Source organism: Pelophylax lessonae, assembly GCF_965119305.1.
Source record: "Pelophylax lessonae genome assembly, chromosome: 10".
NCBI classification, from domain to species: domain Eukaryota; kingdom Metazoa; phylum Chordata; class Amphibia; order Anura; family Ranidae; genus Pelophylax; species Pelophylax lessonae.
In genome coordinates this window covers 221,145,567-221,164,060 of record NC_138777.1, presented here as the reverse complement: position 1 = coordinate 221,164,060, position 18,494 = coordinate 221,145,567, and the positions used below count along the sequence as shown (strand labels likewise).

General features: G+C 46.1%; 1 protein-coding gene across 1 annotated transcript in view; it reads right to left on the bottom strand.

Moving 5' to 3' along the window:
* LOC309564877 (ninjurin-1-like) overlaps window positions 1-18,494 on the bottom strand; it is a gene marked incomplete at its 5' end in the record, with an annotated part of 108,992 nt that overhangs the window by 421 nt on the left and 90,077 nt on the right. The gene's annotated exons all lie outside the window — the stretch shown is intronic.

Genomic DNA, 18,494 nt, shown 5'->3' with positions numbered 1-18,494 from the left:
GCCAACTGTATTCACCATAAATCAGGGCTTAATTGAATTACTGTCCTTTGTGGCAGGAGGCATGGGAGATAATCGGAGTGGTCAACATACCTGACCATATAATTGGGCATCAGAGGCAGGGCTGCTGATAGGGGGGGGGGCACCAGTCCTCCTGTAGGGGGCCCTAGCACACAGGGGGGGCCCCAACGGCACGGGGAATCGGTGTGGTCAACATACCTGACCATATAATCGGGCATCAGAGGCGGGGCCGCTGATAGGGGGGGGCACCAGTTCTCCTGTAGGGGGCCCCGGCACACAGGGGGGGCCCCAACGGCATAGGGAATCGGTGTGGTCAACATACCTGACCATATAATTGGGCATCGGAGGCAGGGCCGCTGATAGGGGGGGCCACCAGTCCTCCTGTAGGGGGCCCCGGCACACAGGGGGGCCCAACGGCACGGGGAATTGGTGTGGTCAACATACCTGACCATATAATCGGGCATCAGAGGCAGGGCCGCTGATAGGGGGGGCCACCAGTCCTCCTGTAGGGGGCCCGGGCACACAGGGGGGGGGCCCAACAGCACAGGGAATCAGTGCAGTTGGGCAGAGGGGCATATACAGAAGGAAGCCCTGTGCTGCTCTCTCTGCAGCAGCTGAAAGCCAGTTTCTCCACTTTATACTAGCTTTCAGCTGCTGCGGGGAGAGACACAGACACAGGGAATTGTTCCTGTAATTGCTTCACCAATCCCCCTCCCTGTTCTGTCTGCTTCTGATCCCTCCCCGAGCAGGGCCATCTTACCAAATGGGCACACTGTTGCCCAGGGGCCCCACCTGCCCAGCGACCCAGCCCCAGCCAAGCATTAGTCCAGATTCCCGTGTGCATCCCGCCACTGAACTTAGCAGGTGGCAAGCGCCTGTCAGCCCTGCGCTGCTGTCAGGCCACCTGGGCCGTGGAGGGGGAGCCCACAACTGCAGGAATGCCTGTCCACCTCCACAGGAACAGGCGCATTCATTCACAAACATTCATGTACATATGGCATTCCAAAAGTGAACATATTCCAAAAAATATGAATATCCCTCAATGCGTTTATACTTCCCCCACTTTTCAGAAAAAAAAAAAAAAAAAGGCAGGGGGGGGGGAATATATTTATAAATGTAAATGTAAGAAGGGGGATCCTCTACTTGATAACCCCCCGATTCCACCTATCAAAACTCACAATGCCCATTAACCTCCTCCTAAATCTTCACCCAGTGAATTTGGCCTTTAAATTGCACTAAGTATTATAGGAAATTTCCATGATACTTATTCCCATCTCGTGGGTACACTTGGTATTTTCCAAAAGTGCATAGACCAGAGGAAGGCAAACTTTGAATGTAAACCATTGAGTTAAACTAGAAAATATTGCATTTGGCCACTAGATGGAGCTAAGTATTATAGGAAATTTCTATGATACTTATCTCCATCTAGTGGCTAAACTTTGTATTTTTGTTATTGTATAGACCAGAGGAAGGCCAACTTTGAATGTAAATCATTGAGTTAAACTAGGAAATACTGCATTTGGCCACTAGATGGAGCTAAGTATAATAGGAAATTCCTATGATACTTATCTCCATCTAGTGGCTAAACTTGGTATTTTTGTTAAGTGTATAGACCAGAGGAAGGCCAACTTTGGCCCTCCAGCTGTTGTGGAACTACAAGTCTCATGGGACATTGCTTAACATGTGAGAGGAGAGGAGAGGAGAGAAGGGAGAGGAGAGGAAAAAGGGAGAGGAGAGGAAAAGGAAGAGGAGAGGAGAAATGAGAGGCGAGAGGACAGTGGGGTTAGGAGGTGTGGGAAGGAAAGGAGTCAAATGTCTAACAGAAGAGTGGAGGGGTGAGGAGGTAAAAGGATTGGAGAGAAGAGGGGAGAGAAGGGAATGTAAAAGGAGTGGAGAGTAGAAGAAAAGAATGGAGTGCAGAGGAGGCGAAGGGAATGAGAAAAAGATAAAAGTACGTAAATTGAGGGAAGGAAAGAAGGGAAGGAAATGGGAGGTGAGGACAGGAGAGGATAAGGGAGAGGAAAGAAGAGGAGAGGAGAGGAGAATGGAGAGGAGAAGTTAGAGCAGAATAAAAGTGAGAGGAGAGGAGAGAGGACAGTGGGGTTAGGAGGTGTGGGAAAGAAAGGAGTAAAATGGATAACAGAGGAGTGGAGGGGTGAGGAAGTAAAAGGATTGGAGAGAAGAGGGGGCTAAAGAGAATGTAAAAGGAGTGGAGACTGGAGAGTAGAAGAAAATAATGGAGTGCAGAGGAGGGGAAGGGAAAAAGAGAAGAGAAGAGTATTATATAGAGGGGAGGAAATGGGAGGAGAGGAAAGGAGAGGAGAACAGAGGAGAAGGAAGGCAAAAGGAGAAGAGAGGATAAGGGAGAGGAGAGGAGAGATATGAGAGAAGAGGAGAAATGAGAGAAGAGGAGAGAAGGGATAAGAAAGGAGAGGAGAGAAGGGACAGGGGAAGGGGAGAAGAGGAAAGTAGAGGAGAGACGAGAAGAGAAGGGAGAGGAGAGGAAAAAGGGAGAGGAGAGGAAAAGCGAGAGGAGAGGAGAAGTGAGAGGAGAGGAGAGGGATAGTAGGGTTAGGAGGTGTGGGAAGGAAAAGAGTGAAATGTCTAACAAAGGAGTGGAGGGGTGAGGAGGTAAAAGGATTGGAGAGAAGAGGAGAGTGAAGGGAATGAAAAAAGGAGTTGAGAGTAGAAGAAAATAATGGAGTGCTGAGGAGGGGAAGGGAAGGAGAAAAATAGAAAAGTATGTAAATTGAGAGGAGGAAAGAAGGGACGGAAATGGAAGGTGAGGACAGGAGAAGAGAAGGGAAAGGAGAGGAGAGTTGAGAGGAGAAGAGAGGAGAAGTGAGAGGAGAAGAAAAGTGAGAGGAGAGGAGAGAGGACAGTGGGGTTAGGAGGTGTGGGAAGGAAATTAGTAAAATGGATAACAGAAGAGTGGAGGGGTGAGGAAGTAAAAGGATTGGAGAGAAGAGGGGGTGAAGGGAATGCAAAAGGAGTGGAGAGAAGAAGAAAAGAATGGAGTGCAGAGGAGGGGAAGGGAATGGGAAAAAGAGAAGAGTATGTAAATAGAGGGGAGGAAATGGGAGGAGAGGAAAGGAGAGGAGAGGAGAAGGGAGAGGAGAGGAGAAGGATGACAAAAGGGGAAGAGAGGAGAAGGAAGACAAAAGGAGAAGAGAGGATAAGGGAGAGGAGAAGGGAGTGGTGAGGAGAGGAGAGGAGAGGAGAGAATGGACAGGGGAAGGGGAGAAGGGGAAAGTAGAGGAGAGACGGGAAGAGAAGGGAGAGGAGAGGTTGAGGACAGGAGAGGGATAGTGGAGTTAGGAGGTGTGGGAAGGAAAGGAGTGAAATGTCTAACAGAGGAGTGGAGGGGTGAGGAAGTACAAGGATTGGAGAGAAGAGGGGAATGAAGGGAATGTAAAAGGAGTGGAGAGTAGAAGAAAAGAATGGAGTGCAGAGGAGGGAAGGGAATGAGAAAAAGAGTAGTATGTAAATCGAGGGGAGGAAATGGAAGGTGAGGACAGGCGAGGAGAAGGGAAAGGAGAGGAGAATGGAGAGGAGAAGAGAGGAGAAGTGAGAGGAGAAGAAAAGTGCGAGGAGAGGAGAGAGGACAGTGGGGTTAGGAGGTGTGGGAGGGAAATGAGTAAAATGGATAACAGTGGAGTGGAGGGGTGAGGAAGTAAAAGGATTGGAGAGAAGAGGGGGGTAAAGAGAATGTAAAAGGTGTGGAGAGTAGAAGAAAAGAATGGAGTGCAGAGGAGGGGAAGGGAATGGTAAAAAGAGAAGAGTATGTAAATAGAGGGGAGGAGAGGAGAGGAGAAGGGAGAGGAGAGGAGAAGGAAGAGAAAGGAGAAGAGAGTGAAGACAAAAGGAGAAGAGAGGATAAGGAAGAGGAGAAGGGAGAGGAGAGGAGTGGAGAGGAGAGAAGAGAAGGGAGAGAAGAGAAAGGAGAGAAGAGAAGAGGAGAGAAGTGGGAGGAGAGAAATGAGAGAACAGAAGAGGAGCAGACACAAGGCAATAAAGAGGAGAGGAGAGCACATAAGTGGAAATACATTTAGAGGAACATAAGGGAGAGGAGTTTCTGGAATGTTCACATAGACCTGATAGGGTGATGACATTTCAGGGAACCACCAGGATTAGACAGAAAATAAATTATACTTTTAGTGCCAATCATAAACATTTGGGTGTGAGGATACTATATATATATATATACGGTGTGAATAGTGGGACCCCAGGCACACAATTACCAAGCTAAAACTCTAGACCAAGTTCATGACCCCCCTTAGAGTCCAACACAGAGGGGATATAGTTGAGTCGGAATGTATTGATCTTATAGGAGTCCTCCTTTTCTGGAGTCGAGTCACATTCACAGATAGCCCACTGGCCTCTTCCTAATGTCCCTACGTCTTCCTCTTGCTAATGTCCCCACATCTTCCTCTTCCTAATGTCCCTACAACCTCCTCTTCCTAATGTCCCTACATCTTCCTCTTCCTAATGTCCTTACATCTTCCTCTTCCTAATGTCCCTACATCTTCCTCTTCCTAATGTCCTTACATCTTCCTCTTCCTAATGTCCCTACATCTTCCTCTTCCTAATGTCCCTACAACCTCCTCTTCCTAATGTCCCTACATCCTCCTCTTCCTAATGTCCCCACATCTTCCTCTTCCTAATGTCCCCACATCTTCCTCTTCCTAATGTCCCTACAACCTCCTCTTCCTAATGTCCCTACATCCTCCTCTTCCTAATGTCCCCACATCTTCCTCTTCCTAATGTCCCTACAACCTCCTCTTCCTAATGTCCCTACAACCTCCTCTTCCTAATGTCCCTACATCCTCCTCTTCCTAATGTCCCTACATCCTCCTCTTCCTAATGTCCTTACATCTTCCTCTTCCTAATGTCCCTACATCTTCCTCTTCCTAATGTCCCTACATCTTCCTCTTCCTAATGTCCCTACATCTTCCTCTTCCTAATGTCCCTACAACCTCCTCTTCCTAATGTCCCTACAACCTCCTCTTCCTAATGTCCCTACAACCTCAGACACAACTGTGATGGCGCCATCCTAAGAAGAGAACGAAGGCTAAAATATTAAAGCCATCGTGTTCCTCCACCCCACAGATTTATATCAAAGTCCTTAGGTTTATCCTTTCTAATCTTGATCTATTTTTCCGACCCTTTGCACACTAATGCTCGGAGACCAGCTGCTTTCATTCAACCTACAATACGGAGTTAAGCCTAAACCGGTCAATGAAGAAGACTCATTACCCTGATATACGGGAAGGAGAAAACGCAAAATGCCCCATCGGCTGGGAAAGAAAAATAGGTTGTCTTGTGTGAGGAAAGACGGTCACATTTGGTAATTACTCTCCCGCATTATTAAAGGCCCGTATACCTTACAAAGTACTGGCCGTTACTCTTATTGAAGATTTAATTGCCCCTTGCATGGTGATAAGACCTTCATATACAAATATTTTATTACTCCGTATTATACCTTGCCCTGGCTGGCCAGCAAATAACGATGGAAAAAAAAAAATAGAAAAAACTTGTTCGCTTGTAACAAATCTTCTGATGGTCTAATCTTTTCTTTGGCAAGCTTTACATTTACCGTTTGAGCGATGTACTAAATATTTCTAAGTATCTCTAAATCTGATGACTCTTAATGTCCGCCAGAGTTTTGGTTCCCTGCAGGGAACGCAGGCGAACGGATTTGCTTTGAGATATCAGCTTAATTCTTTGTTAGCAAAGTGACCATATCCACTTGCTGAACAGAAATCCCTTTAAATGATCATTAATAAAAGCTTTATCTAGTTAGGAATTAATTTCTGCTCCTATAATCGGGGAATATCAGGGCTGTTCTGTAGGGAATTATTATCGGTAGTTTTGGAAATCCTTGCCTGTGATAGGTTGGCCCTAGATGGCCCGATAATTAAAATATATCAAGGCTGCTCTGAAAGGAATTAATATTTGTGGTTCTGGAAATCCTTCCCTGTGTTAGGATGCCCATAGATTGGCGATAATTAACCACTTTAAGACCGGAAGGATTTGCCCCCTTCCTGACCAGGCCCTATTTTGCGATTTGGCTTTGCGTTATTTTAATGGACAATTGCGCAGTCGTTTGACGCTGTACCCAAATAAATTTACAACCTTTTTTCCCCACAAATAGAGCTCTCTTCTGGTGGTATTTGATCACCTGTGCGATTTTTATTTTTTGCGCTATAAACAAAAAAAGAGAGACAATTCTGAAAAAAAAGAAACAATATTTTTCACATTCTGCTATATAACATTCCCAAAAAAAAATTTAAAATCAAATTTTTTTAACATTTTAGGCCAATTTGTTTTCTGCTACATATTTTTGGTAAAAAAAAATCGCAATAAGCGTATTTTGATTGGTTTGCACAAAAGTTATTGCGTCTACTAACTACGGAAAAAATTAATGTCATTTTCATTTATTTATTTATTTTTTTTACTAGTAACGGCGGCGATCTGCGATTTTTAGCGGGACTGCGACATTGCGGCGGACAGATCGGACCCCTAACTGACATTTTTGACACTTTTGGGGGGACCAGTGACATTACTACAGTAATCAGTGCTAAAAATATGCTCTGTTACTGTACTAATGACATTGGCAGGGAAGGGGTTAATACTGTGGGTGATCAAGGGGTTAAATGTGAGCCTAGGGGAGTGATTCTAACTGTGGGGGGGGGGGCGTGGCTTGTGAAATGATCACAGAGACCTGTGATCCTATATAGAAGGATCACAGGCGCTCTATGATCATTCCAGGGAGAAGGACGGTCGGCTGTGTTTACAACAGCTGACTGTTCTTCTCTCTCAGCGGGGAACAAACGCGGGTGCCAGGTGGCAATCGGAGCCGCCTGCCCCGTGCATTGGAGTCCCCGCTGCCGAGTTAGGGCGGGAGCACGCGACCGACGTAGGTGTACGTTGTTTCGCGTAGGAGGGCCACAGTAAATCGGCGGCGGGCGGTCGGGAACCGGTTAAAATATATCAAGGCTATTTGTGGTTCTGGAAATCCTTGCATGTGTTAGGATACCCATAGATTGCCGATAACTAAAGCGGTATTAACTACTTAAATCCCGGGCACTTTCACCCCCTTCCTGCCCAGGCCAGTTTTCAGCTTTCAGCGCTCTCACACTTTGAATGACAATTACGCGGTCATGCAACATATTACCCATATGACATTTTTATACTTTGTTTCAACAAATAGAGCAGTGATGGAGAACCTTGGCACCCCAGATGTTTTGGAACTATATTTCCCATGATGCTCAACTACACTGCAGAGTGCATGACAATGATATTGGAGGTGGTACATTTTACAAAGGGAGATTTACAAATATTGGAAGTTTCTGGTCCTTTTCTTTATCATGGAATTACGAAGTTTGGAGAGTTGAAGACAAGTATAGAAACAGAAGCTTCAGATGTAGAATATCCTGGGTCACAAATGGCTTTCTTTAAATAATGTCTTTTATGTTGAAATATCATTCGAATCTATTGAAATGGAAAATAATGAAGGGTCAGAATTTGGCCTAAACAACATGAAAGCATGGATCCATCCTGCCTTGTATCAACGGTTAAGGCTGGTGGTGGGGGTGTAATGGTGTGGGGGATAGTTTTTTGGCACACTTTGGGTCCCTCAGTACCAATTGAGCATCGTTTAAATGCCATGGCCTACCTGAGTATTGTTGCTGACCATGTCCATCCTTTTAGGACTACAGTGTACCCAGTGGCGGCTGGTGCTCAAAATTTTTGGGGGGGGGGGGGTGCAAAAAGAAAGATTTGCGGCAAAAAACACGTAAAAAAATTGACGTCACACAAGTGTTAAAGGGGCCTTCAGTAATCAAGGAACAGTGCCCCCATCATCAATGCAGTGACCACCAGCTTGCCGTGCCCCCATCATCAATGCAGTGACCACCAGCTTGCCGTGCCCCCATCATCAATGCAGTGACCACCAGCTTGCCGTGCCCCCATCATCAATGCAGTGACCACCAGCTTGCCGTGCCCCCATCATCAATGCAGTGACCACCAGCTTGCCGTGCCCCCATCATCAATGCAGTGACCACCAGCTTGCTGTGCCCCCATGATCAATGCAGTGACCACCAGCTTGCCGTGCCCCCATCATCAATGCAGTGACCACCAGCTTGCCGTGCCTCCATCATCAATGCAGTGACCACCAGCTTGCCGTGCCCCCATCATCAATGCAGTGACCACCAGCTTGCTGTGCCCCCATCATCAATGCAGTGACCACCAGCTTGCCGTGCCCCCATCATCAATGCAGTGACCACCAGCTTTCCGTGCCTGCCCCATCATCAATGCAGTGACCACCAGCTTGCAGTGCCCCTATCATCAATGGCAATGCAGTGAGTCCACCAGCTTGTCTGCTGTGCCCCCCATCAATGCAGAGAGTGAGACCAGCGTGTGTACGTGCCCCCTTCAAAGCAGACAGTGTCAGACTGTCAGTGACAGACATTGTGTTACCCGGGCGGGCCCCCCCTGAGGCATCACAAACGTACCTCACTCACGGACGGACCGGACGGTGTGTGAAAAAATATACAGAGTATATTCCACGCGCCGAGAATGAATAAGTTGGGTCACTTACCGGATCTAGTGGGTCCTATATGCCATATGGCACTAGAACCATTCGAACTTAATAGCCCCCTGGGCTAGATGGGTTCCCTTTTTATGTAGTCCTATGGGCTGGTGACGGCTCCTTAGGCTCCAGGGCAAACAACCAGGTGTGGTAGGGAAGGAAAAAGAATGCTCCAAATAGTGTAGTAGTATTACCTCTTCCTGTATCTAATGCTTGTACATGGACATACTTTTCAGTAAACCAAAATTTCTGTATTAAATAGTTCTGGACTGGAAGGATTTGCCTCCTTATTGACCAGGCCATTTTTTTGCGATTAGGCACTGCGGTCGTGCGACGCTGTACCAAAATAGATTTGATGTCCTTTTTCCCCCACAAATAGCTCTTTCTTTTGGTGGTATTTGATCACCTGTGCGATTTTTATTTTTTGCAAAAAAAGAGCGAAAATTCTAAAAAAAAAAAAATATATATTTTTCATATTCTGCTATATAACATCCCCCCCCCCCCCCCAAAAAAAAAACCCTGTAATTATCAATTTTTTTTCATCCATTTAGGCCAATTTGTGTTCTGCCACATATTTTTGGTAAAAAAAAAAAAAAAAAGCATTAATCGTATTTTGACGAATACTAGTGGAAAGATTTTTGTCATTTTTATTTATTTATTTTTTACTAGTAATGACAGCGATCAGCGATTTTTAGCGGGACTGCGACATTGCAGTGGACAGATCGGACCCCTAACTGACGTTTTTGACACTTTTGGGGGGGACCAGTGACATTACTACAGTAATCAGTGCTAAAAATATGCCCTGTTACTGTAATAATGACACTGGCAGGGAAGGGGTTAACCTAGTTGGTGATTAAGGGGTTAAATGTAAGCCTAGGGGTGTGTTTACTAACTGTGGGGGGGTCGGGCTTTTGAAATAACCATAGAGACGTGTGATCCTATATAGAAGGATCACAGGCACTCTGTGATCATTTCAGAGAGAAGAACTGCCAGATGTTTTTACAACAAATGACCGTCCGTCTCTCTCTGAGTGGGGAGCGATCACGGGTGGCCGGCGGCCCCTTTTCGGGATCCCCTCTGCCGAGTGGGGGTGGGAGCGTGACGGCGGCCCCTTTTCGGGATCCCCTCTGCCGAGTGGGGGTGGGAGCGTGACGGCGCGTGCTCGCCCCCTAGCACCAGGCGCACAACCGACGTACCCCTACGTCGGTTCTAATTTTCTGAGATACTGAATTTTGGGGTGTCACTAGCTGTAAACCAAAATCATCAAAATTAAAAGAAAGAAATGCTTGAAATATATCACCTTGTGTGTAACGCAGCTATATAGAATATATGAGTTTCACTTTTTGAATTAAATTACTGAAATAAAATTTACTTTTTGATGATATTCTAAATTTCATGAGATGCACCTGTGTATAATAAATGTACAAATCCAAATTCAATAACAATAAAGTCCATAAATACAGTGCTCTGTGTCATGAAATCCATCCATTTGTGAAGAAAAAGGTGTCACCAAAGATGGCAAGTATTTCCTCTTCCCCACAAGCTCACACCGCACTCACCAGAAAGGTACAACCTCTTTTTTCAACGAAGGTCTTATATCGCTTTTGGTTTATATCTCCGTCTACATCTATTTGGTATCTCGTCCCACAATGGTGTTTTGAGTGATTTTACATTCACTGTACATGTAAGAGTGCTCCTGCACCTTTATGAGTTTCTGCATAAAACTCCTTTGCCAGGGACAAAGGTAGAGAAATCTTCCATAGGGTAATATGTCAAAAATGTATTTCAACAAAGGTTAAAATGACACTTACATTTATACAATAAAACCAGGCATATCACAATGTATAAGTGGAAACCAAAACTGCTGCTATGCACTCCAAGCACTGGAAGTGACGTGCAGGGGAGGACTGGGTCAGGGGGCAGGGGGGCAATTGCCCCCCAGGCCTCTGCGATGCCCCTTAAAAGGCTGCACCACTTCTGCCACAGAAATGCCTAAAGGATTCCTGGTAAAGAGAAGCAAAATGTCCCGCTGACCTACTGAGTGCAGGATGAAAACAAGGACAGAGCGCAGGCCTCCCCTCCAGCATGGATGGTGTAAACTGTTCCTGAGCAGAGGCCGTTTCCATGCCCCACTGGAGACTCTTCTCACTCAGGCAGCTCCGACTAAGCTGTCCCAGCTCCCCCAACTGCCCGCTGATGGCCAGGTCGGGAACCCGGATTTGGCCGGTAGGTAGAGAGTACGTGGAGCAGAGCTTCAGCCTGGAATGGGGGGGGGGGTCACGAGGAGGCCTGGAAGAAGGAGAGAGGGAGGGGGGCCGAGTTGCTGCACCATGGGCCTCTGGTTTGTACTTGCCCCCTGGGCCGAATGTTGCCAGTCAGCCCCTGGTGACGTGTCACAGAAGCTCCACCCCAGGCATTTTGTCAGCTGCGCCTGACGTCATCAATGGGGGTTGCGTTGACTTTGTCAAACATGAGGTGGTCTGATTTTTTACATGCCCCCTGGGCTGAATGTTGCCAGTCAGCCCCTGGTGACGTGTCACAGAAGCTCCACCCAACGCATTTCGTCAGCTTCGTCTGACGTCATCAATGGGGGTTGCATTGACTTTGTCAAATAGGAGGTGGTCTGATTTTTTACATGCCCCCTGAGCTGAATGTTGCAAGTCAGCCCCTGGTGACGTGTCACAGAAGCTCCACCCAACGCATTTCGTCAGCTGCGTCTGAAGTCATCAGAAGGTGTTGCATTGACTTTTTCAAACAGGATGTGGTCTGATTTTTTTCAGTAATTGGTACAGCTGCAATCATTTACGTACGCTATTGAACATTGACATTAGATCCAGCCCTCAGGAGCTTACAATCTAAGGTCCCTCATATTCATACTAGGGCCAGTTTAGACAGGAGCCAATTAACCTACCAGCAATGTCTTTGGGTGGAAAGCCACAAAAGCACAGGGAAAACATGCAAACTCCATGCAGTTAGTGTTATGGCTTGGGTTTCAAACCAATGACCTTAATGAGTGCGAACCACCAAGCCACTACACTTTTCGTCTAAGTGTGTGCTAATGTATGCTAGTGTCTGTGTCTAAGTAATGTTCAGCTTTAGAAAAAGAGGTTGTTGCAGAACTGCAAAACGTTAACAAGCAGAACTCAGTGGAGACACCTACTTCTTATGCCTGTGCCATGAATCACGAATGCGGGGAAGCTGCATGTGGGTGGTCTGTCACCTTGATTGATAAGCTCTGCACTGCAAGCTCTGAGAGCACAGTAAATGAAACGAAGAGCGAGCATTGCAAAGTCGATCTCAGCTACAGTGTACAAAGTTATAACGGAGATATTTATGGGATATAATCAGTTCATCGTCAAGCAGCATGATCATTCAGCCTGCAGAAGATGAGTCTCTGACAGATGAAACTCAACAGCACATGATGAAATGTATACAGTAGCACTTGTTTCTAATGCAGAGCAATTAGGTTGATGACCTCATCTGCTTTGCAGAACTTACATTTAATTGGAAAGAAACGCATCAGCATAACTGGAGAGTTGTGTCAAACGTACATTCTAAGTCATTTTACATTTTAGGTAATGTTTTGTAAATACAGTTTGCAATACACAGTGTGGTCGAGTGTACGTACATTGATGGAGGTATGTCACACCTACTGCATACTGCGCTTAGTGCTGCAATATCTGCAGTGTAAGGGGGAGGGGAACCGGTGGCGCAACATAAGGTGTGCCCTGTGGCAGGGCAGGAAGGGGTTAAAATGCATTATGGAGGGCCACTCTATAGTATTGATAAGTGTCCTGTGTGCCATGATGCTGGTTTGGGGGGCAAAGACGTAACTAGAACCTTCAAGGCCCTGAGGCAAGAAACCATAAAAGGCCCCCTAACCACCGGGGCCCTCTTCATCAGTCCTGGGGCCCTTCCCTCCAAGCCGGGGGCTCTTTTCTCCAGATCTGGAGTCTTTCACTTCTATCACAGGGCCCTTTATAAGCTCTGGTTCACATTACTGCAATTTATGAGGTGACTTGCGACACAAAGCAGTGGCGACTGGTGCTCCATGGGCTGGCAGACGGACCACACCCCCCCCCCCCGGACCACACTAGCCTGCACACCATACCCCCCGGTCACCGGCTCACTCACCCGGGACATGTGTCGGCAGTCAGTGGCGGCGGCGGCTTCCCCCTCGGTCTCCTGTGTCTCCTCCCTCCTCCTCCTTGGCCAATGGCATGGCTTCTCCTTTCGGCCAATCGGTCTCAGGACCCGCTTCCTAATTGGCCAGGAGGAGAATCCGTGTGACAATAGGGAATATACATTCGCTCATGTTTCACAACTGGGTGGGCTCAGGGCGCAGTGCTCTGCACCCCGAACCCACCCTTTTTTAAGCCTTTTAGAGCCTCTGGCTCTAATCACGTGCTTCAAAAAAATAAAAAATTCCATAGGAATCCATGCGTCTGGCGCCCTGCCTGTAGATTAGGGGGCCGGACACATGGATATGGGGGGCGCCGCCCCTGCGCCCCCAATGGACGGGCCACCCCTGACACAAAGTCACATGACAAGTCAAAAAACATTCATTTCAATGAGTGCCATCTTAATCAAAGTGACTCAAGTCGAGGCCCCTGCTCTACTTTTCTATGACTTTGGTGCGATTTGAGTGCCATAGACTCAGGGCCGGCCCTACCATGGGTCCCGCGGCTCTTCAATTAGGCAAATTAGACGGTGGCCATAGGCCTTACGCTCACAGAAGCTTCGCGGCTGCCTAATTTGCCTCTGGGCTCCGATGAGTGACCACCTTGCTCACCTACCCGGCCAGCACCTCTCCCTACTCCCAGCAAGACGAGGGATGGCATCACTCAGCTGGGATTGCCGCATGCACGGGCTGGCTACAGACAGGCTTCGGGGAGGGCAGGCAAAAGAAAGAGGTGGAACCACAGCTCCCACAGCACTGCTACTGGAACTTAGCCATTACTTCACCCGCCACCGCCGGGCACACTGCTGGAGTGGGGTCTGGGGCTCCCTATTATACCCGGTTGATTGAGGGTCGGTTCACACCAGCACATGGTCGGTGCGGCTAAGGTGCACTGTTTGCACGTTTCCCATGCAGCAGGTGAACACACTATCCCTGCGATCTGCTGCATGTGGGTGCCAATGCATTGGGAATGGAACCCCATTGGTTCCATTCCCAATGCATTGGCACCCACATGCAGCAGATCATAAGGATAGTGTGTTCACTTGCTGCGAGGGAAACGTGCAAACAGCGCACTTTAGCTGCACTGACCGTGTGCTGGTGTGAACCGACCCTCAATCAACCGGGTATAATAGGGAGCCCCCCTAGACGCCCACACATGACATGAGAAAGACATTTACAGTCGACAATACAATCTTGATTAGGTTGTCCACAGTCCTAGTTTTGGCAATTCAAGGGATGGCTACAAAGACCCTGCTATAAAGAAGGCTGCAACACTGGTTTAGAGTTATTTTGGCTGGTCACATCTGAGCGCAAGAGTGGGATTATTGGTGATCTGGTAATAAAAAAATAGATTTTTGTGATTGTGATTAAACAGTGGTTTAACATCCAACATGGGTTGGTCCCAGGGAAACAGCATGATGCTAATAAAAAAAAAAGAAAAAATAAATTAAAATTCTGCACTATTTAAATACATGCAACCGGCTACCAAATCACGTAAATGGCCCTCGCTCTTCAAAAGGTTGAGTACCCCTGCCTTAAAACAAGTAAAGAATAAATATTTCTCAGCACCTGGTAACTAAAGTGTTATTAAAGCCATGAGACATTAATTAAAATCCATTAGAGACATGTGTTTTTCTTTTCTGCATCATTATTTCCTTTTCAGGGCCATTTATTCTGAAGGGGATGAATTTGACATTTTGAAAAATTAAACTTCAATCTATGATGTGACTCTGATGTCTTGTGGGGTCTCCCTGAAGCCACCCCTACACTCTGTGTTCAAGGCTCTCAGTAACAGGATGCTCAGTAGCAAGAGCGCCTCCACTCACCAGCTCTAGATTGACAGCTGGATTGACCAATTTCTGCTCCTGGGTATTTACCCCTATTTTAGGACGTCTGGTGGTCCTTCTGTCACTGCAATCTGCACACTCCCAGATGGAAGTCTATAGAATCGCAGGCATATAGAAACAGCCATTAAAAAAAAAAAATATATAAAAAATAAATACACTTTTAAGGGTATAGCTGTAACTGAAGCAGACCAAGTGACTGGAGCAGAAGCTGCCTAGCTAGGTATATGCAAGTAGTAAAATGTTTGCCAACTACATTTCAATGAAAAAATGCAGAAAAACCTCTGTAAGATAAAGCACAGGAGTGCCAGGTGTAGATACTCATATTGGCCACTTGATGTTGCCATAGTTAGGGTTGGAAACCCCCATACTAAATAGTAGGTAGTGTATGTTAGGGGCACAGGAGTGCCCAGTGTAGTTCCCCAAGTTGGCCATTTGATGTTACCATAGTTAGGGCTGGAAACCCCCATACTAAATAGTAGGTAGTGTATGTTAGGGGCACAGGAGTGCCCAGGGTAGTTCCCCCTATTTGGCAAATTAATGTCACCAAAGTTAAGGTTGGGAATTCCTCTGGGAAAGGGTAGGCAGTGTAAGGGCTTAGGAAGTCCCCAGAGTAGTGAGTAGGAAGTGTATGTTAAGGACACGGGAGTGCCCAGTGTAGTTCCCCAAGTTGGCCAATTGATGTTGCCATAGTTAGGGTTGGAAACACCCATACTAAAATGTAGGTAGTGTATGCTAGGGGCACAGGAGTGCCCAGTGTAGTTCCCCAAGTTGGCCAATTGATGTTGCCATAGTTAGGGTTGGACCCCCCCCCCCACTAAAGAGTAGGTAGTGCAGGTCAGGGGCACAGGAGTGCCCAGTGTAGCTCCTCCCAGTTGGCCAATTAATGTCACCAAAGTTAAGGTTGGGAATTCCTCTGGTAAAGGGTAGGCAGTGTAAGGGATTAGGAAGTCACCCACTAGAAGTCCCCAGAGTAGTGAGTAGGGTGTACCATATATATTAAGGGAGTGTCAGCCCTGTCCCTGCCAGTGTGAGGCATCCTGGGTAGAGAGCTCTGTAAAAAATAGTCTGGTGGGAATCCGCCTAGGAGCTGGTCATTGGAAGCAATGCAAGAATCAAGACATGCAAAGATGGAATTTTTTGGAGGCTGTAGCTTCTGTGACCTTCCTCTTAGAGGGGTGCAAGGAGCTGTAGGGCTACTTAAATGTCTTTGGCATGGCGACTGAGGGACTATTCACATCCCTTTAATATTGGTTAAAGGACTCTTACCTGGTATGTGCTGCCCCTGGACTTGGTTTTCATGATGCAAATCTCCCTTACACCACATCCCAAAGGTGCTCTATTGGATGAGATGTGGTGAGTGTGGAGGCCATTGGAGGACAGTGACCTCATTGTCATGTTTAAGAAACCAGTTTGAGATGATCTGAGCTTTGTCACGTGGTGCATTATCCTGCTGGAAGGAGCCATCAGAAGATGGGGACACTGTAGTCATAAAGGGATGGACATGGTCAGCAACAATACTCAGGTAGGCCGTGGCGTTTAAACAGAGATGTATAGTAACGAAGTAGAACTACTTAAGTACTGTACTTAAGTACCGAAATGCGGTATCTGTACTTTCCTAGAGTAGAATTTTTTTCTCCTACTTCTACTTTTACTTCACTACATTTTTTCGATGATTTCGATACTTCTACTCAAGTATTTTTTTTTTGTGCTGCATAGTTACTCGTTAATTTTAAAAAAATTACCACTGCCAGAACAGTAGATGGCAGGTTTCATGAAGTTCAAAAAAATGTGTATAATGTCATTTGTAAATCAGCGCATACGAAAATAAAGGCTGTGTATAATAAAAGCTGCTATACCAAATCTTTCCAATAAAAAGAAAATATGAAACAAACAAATAAATGGTGCTACAGCGCTTAAAGTGCATCAAGAAACTACTAACAAACACAGGTTAATCATTTGAATAAATCATTTGAAATAATAAAAACAATATGATGTTCATACTTTTGACTTCTTTCTTTAATAACTACATAACACAGTACTTGTACTTCTACTTTCAGTACTTGAGTAGAATTTTTTTTTCAAAACTACTGGTACTTTTTACTTTTAGTACTTAAGTAGCAAATTTTTTGAAAAAACTACTTGCAATACTTAAGTAAAAAAAATGTTGAATACTTTAGTACTTCTACTTAAGTAACTTTTTCTGCGAGCACTTCCACTTCTACTCAAGTAATTTTTTGATCGAGCACTTGTACTTTTACTCAAGTAGAAATTTCGAGTACTTTATACAAGTCTGCGTTTAAACAATGCTCAATTGGTACTAAGGGTGTCCAAAGTGTGCCAAGAAAATATCCCCCACACCATTACACCCCCACCACCAGCCTGAACCATTGATACAAGGCAGGAAGGATCCATGCTTTCATGTTGTTTAAACCAAATTCTGATCCTACCATCTGAATTTTACAGCTGAAATCGAAACTCATCAGACCAGGCAATGTTTTTCCAATCTTCTATTGTCTAATTTTGTAGCCTCAGTTTGCTGTTTTTAGCTGACAGGAGTGGCACTCGGTGTGGTCTTTTTCTTCTGAAGCCCATCTGCTTCAAAGGTTCGATGTGTGTTGTGTGTTAAGAGAGGTATTCTGCATACCTTGGTTGTAACGAGTGTTTATTTGAATTACTGTTTGACCTTCTATCATCTGGAACCAGATGATACACAGGCGGTCCCCGGGTTACAAACAACATAGGGTTTGTAGGTTTGTTCTTAAGTTGAATTTGTTTGTAAGTCAGAACAGGAACATTTTTTAAGTGTAGCTCCAGCCCAAAAAATAATTTTTACATTTCTTGGATAGCATAGAGAAGGGTTAACACCCCTGTAACATTTGTTTTGCTGTCTGTGCCCCTGTTCAGAAGATTTCACCTCCACTTTCTGTCCCTATGACAATTGGATTTTGAAAATTTTGGGTTGTTGTGTACCAAGGATTGGTGATAAAGCATTAGTGGAGACACATTTTTCCCATGATAACTCTTACAGGAGTGAATTTTCCTTCCTAGGGGGAGATTTCTCCTCCCTTCCTGTTGTCTCCCTTGTAAGTAGGAGTCGTTTGTAAGTCAGATGTTTGTAACCCGGGGACCTCCTGTAATCTGCCCATTCTCCTCTGATCTCTGAACAAGGCATTTTCCCCCACGCAATGCAGCTCACTGGATATTTTCTCTTTTTTGGGCCATTCTCTGTAAACCCGAGAGATGGTTGTGCGTGTAAATCCCAGTAGATCAGCAGTTTTTGAAATACTCAGACCAGTCCGTCTGGCACTAACAACCATGCTACGTTCAAAGTCACTTAAATCCCCTTTCTTCCCCGTTCTGATGCTTGGTTTGAACTTCAGCACGCCGCCTTCACCACGTCTAAATGCATTGAGTTGCTGCCATGTGATTGGCTGATTAGCAGTTTTTGTTACCAAGCAATTAAACAGGCGTGTTCGGATCCTAGTCCCAACCCACCTGAGCAATCCTGCCAGGAAGCCACCACTTCGCACCGCCAATCACGAGCAGCATGTGTATGTGAGGGGCAGGCCGGCAAATGCCTCACTGCCTATAATTGGCAATGTGCAGTGATGGCTTCCTGGTGGGATTGCTCAGGTGGCATGGAACTAGGATCCAAACATGCCTGAGCCCATATCACTATTGAACAGGTGTACCTAAGAAAGTGGCCGGTGAATGCCGGTGAATGTTAGTCCCGGTTCACACTGGGGCAACTTGTCAGGCGACCTAGCCGCCTGACAAGTCGCGCACCATTCAGTGCAATGGAATCGTTCTAATTGAAGCAACTCAAGTCACTCCTGCACTACTTTGGGGGGCGACT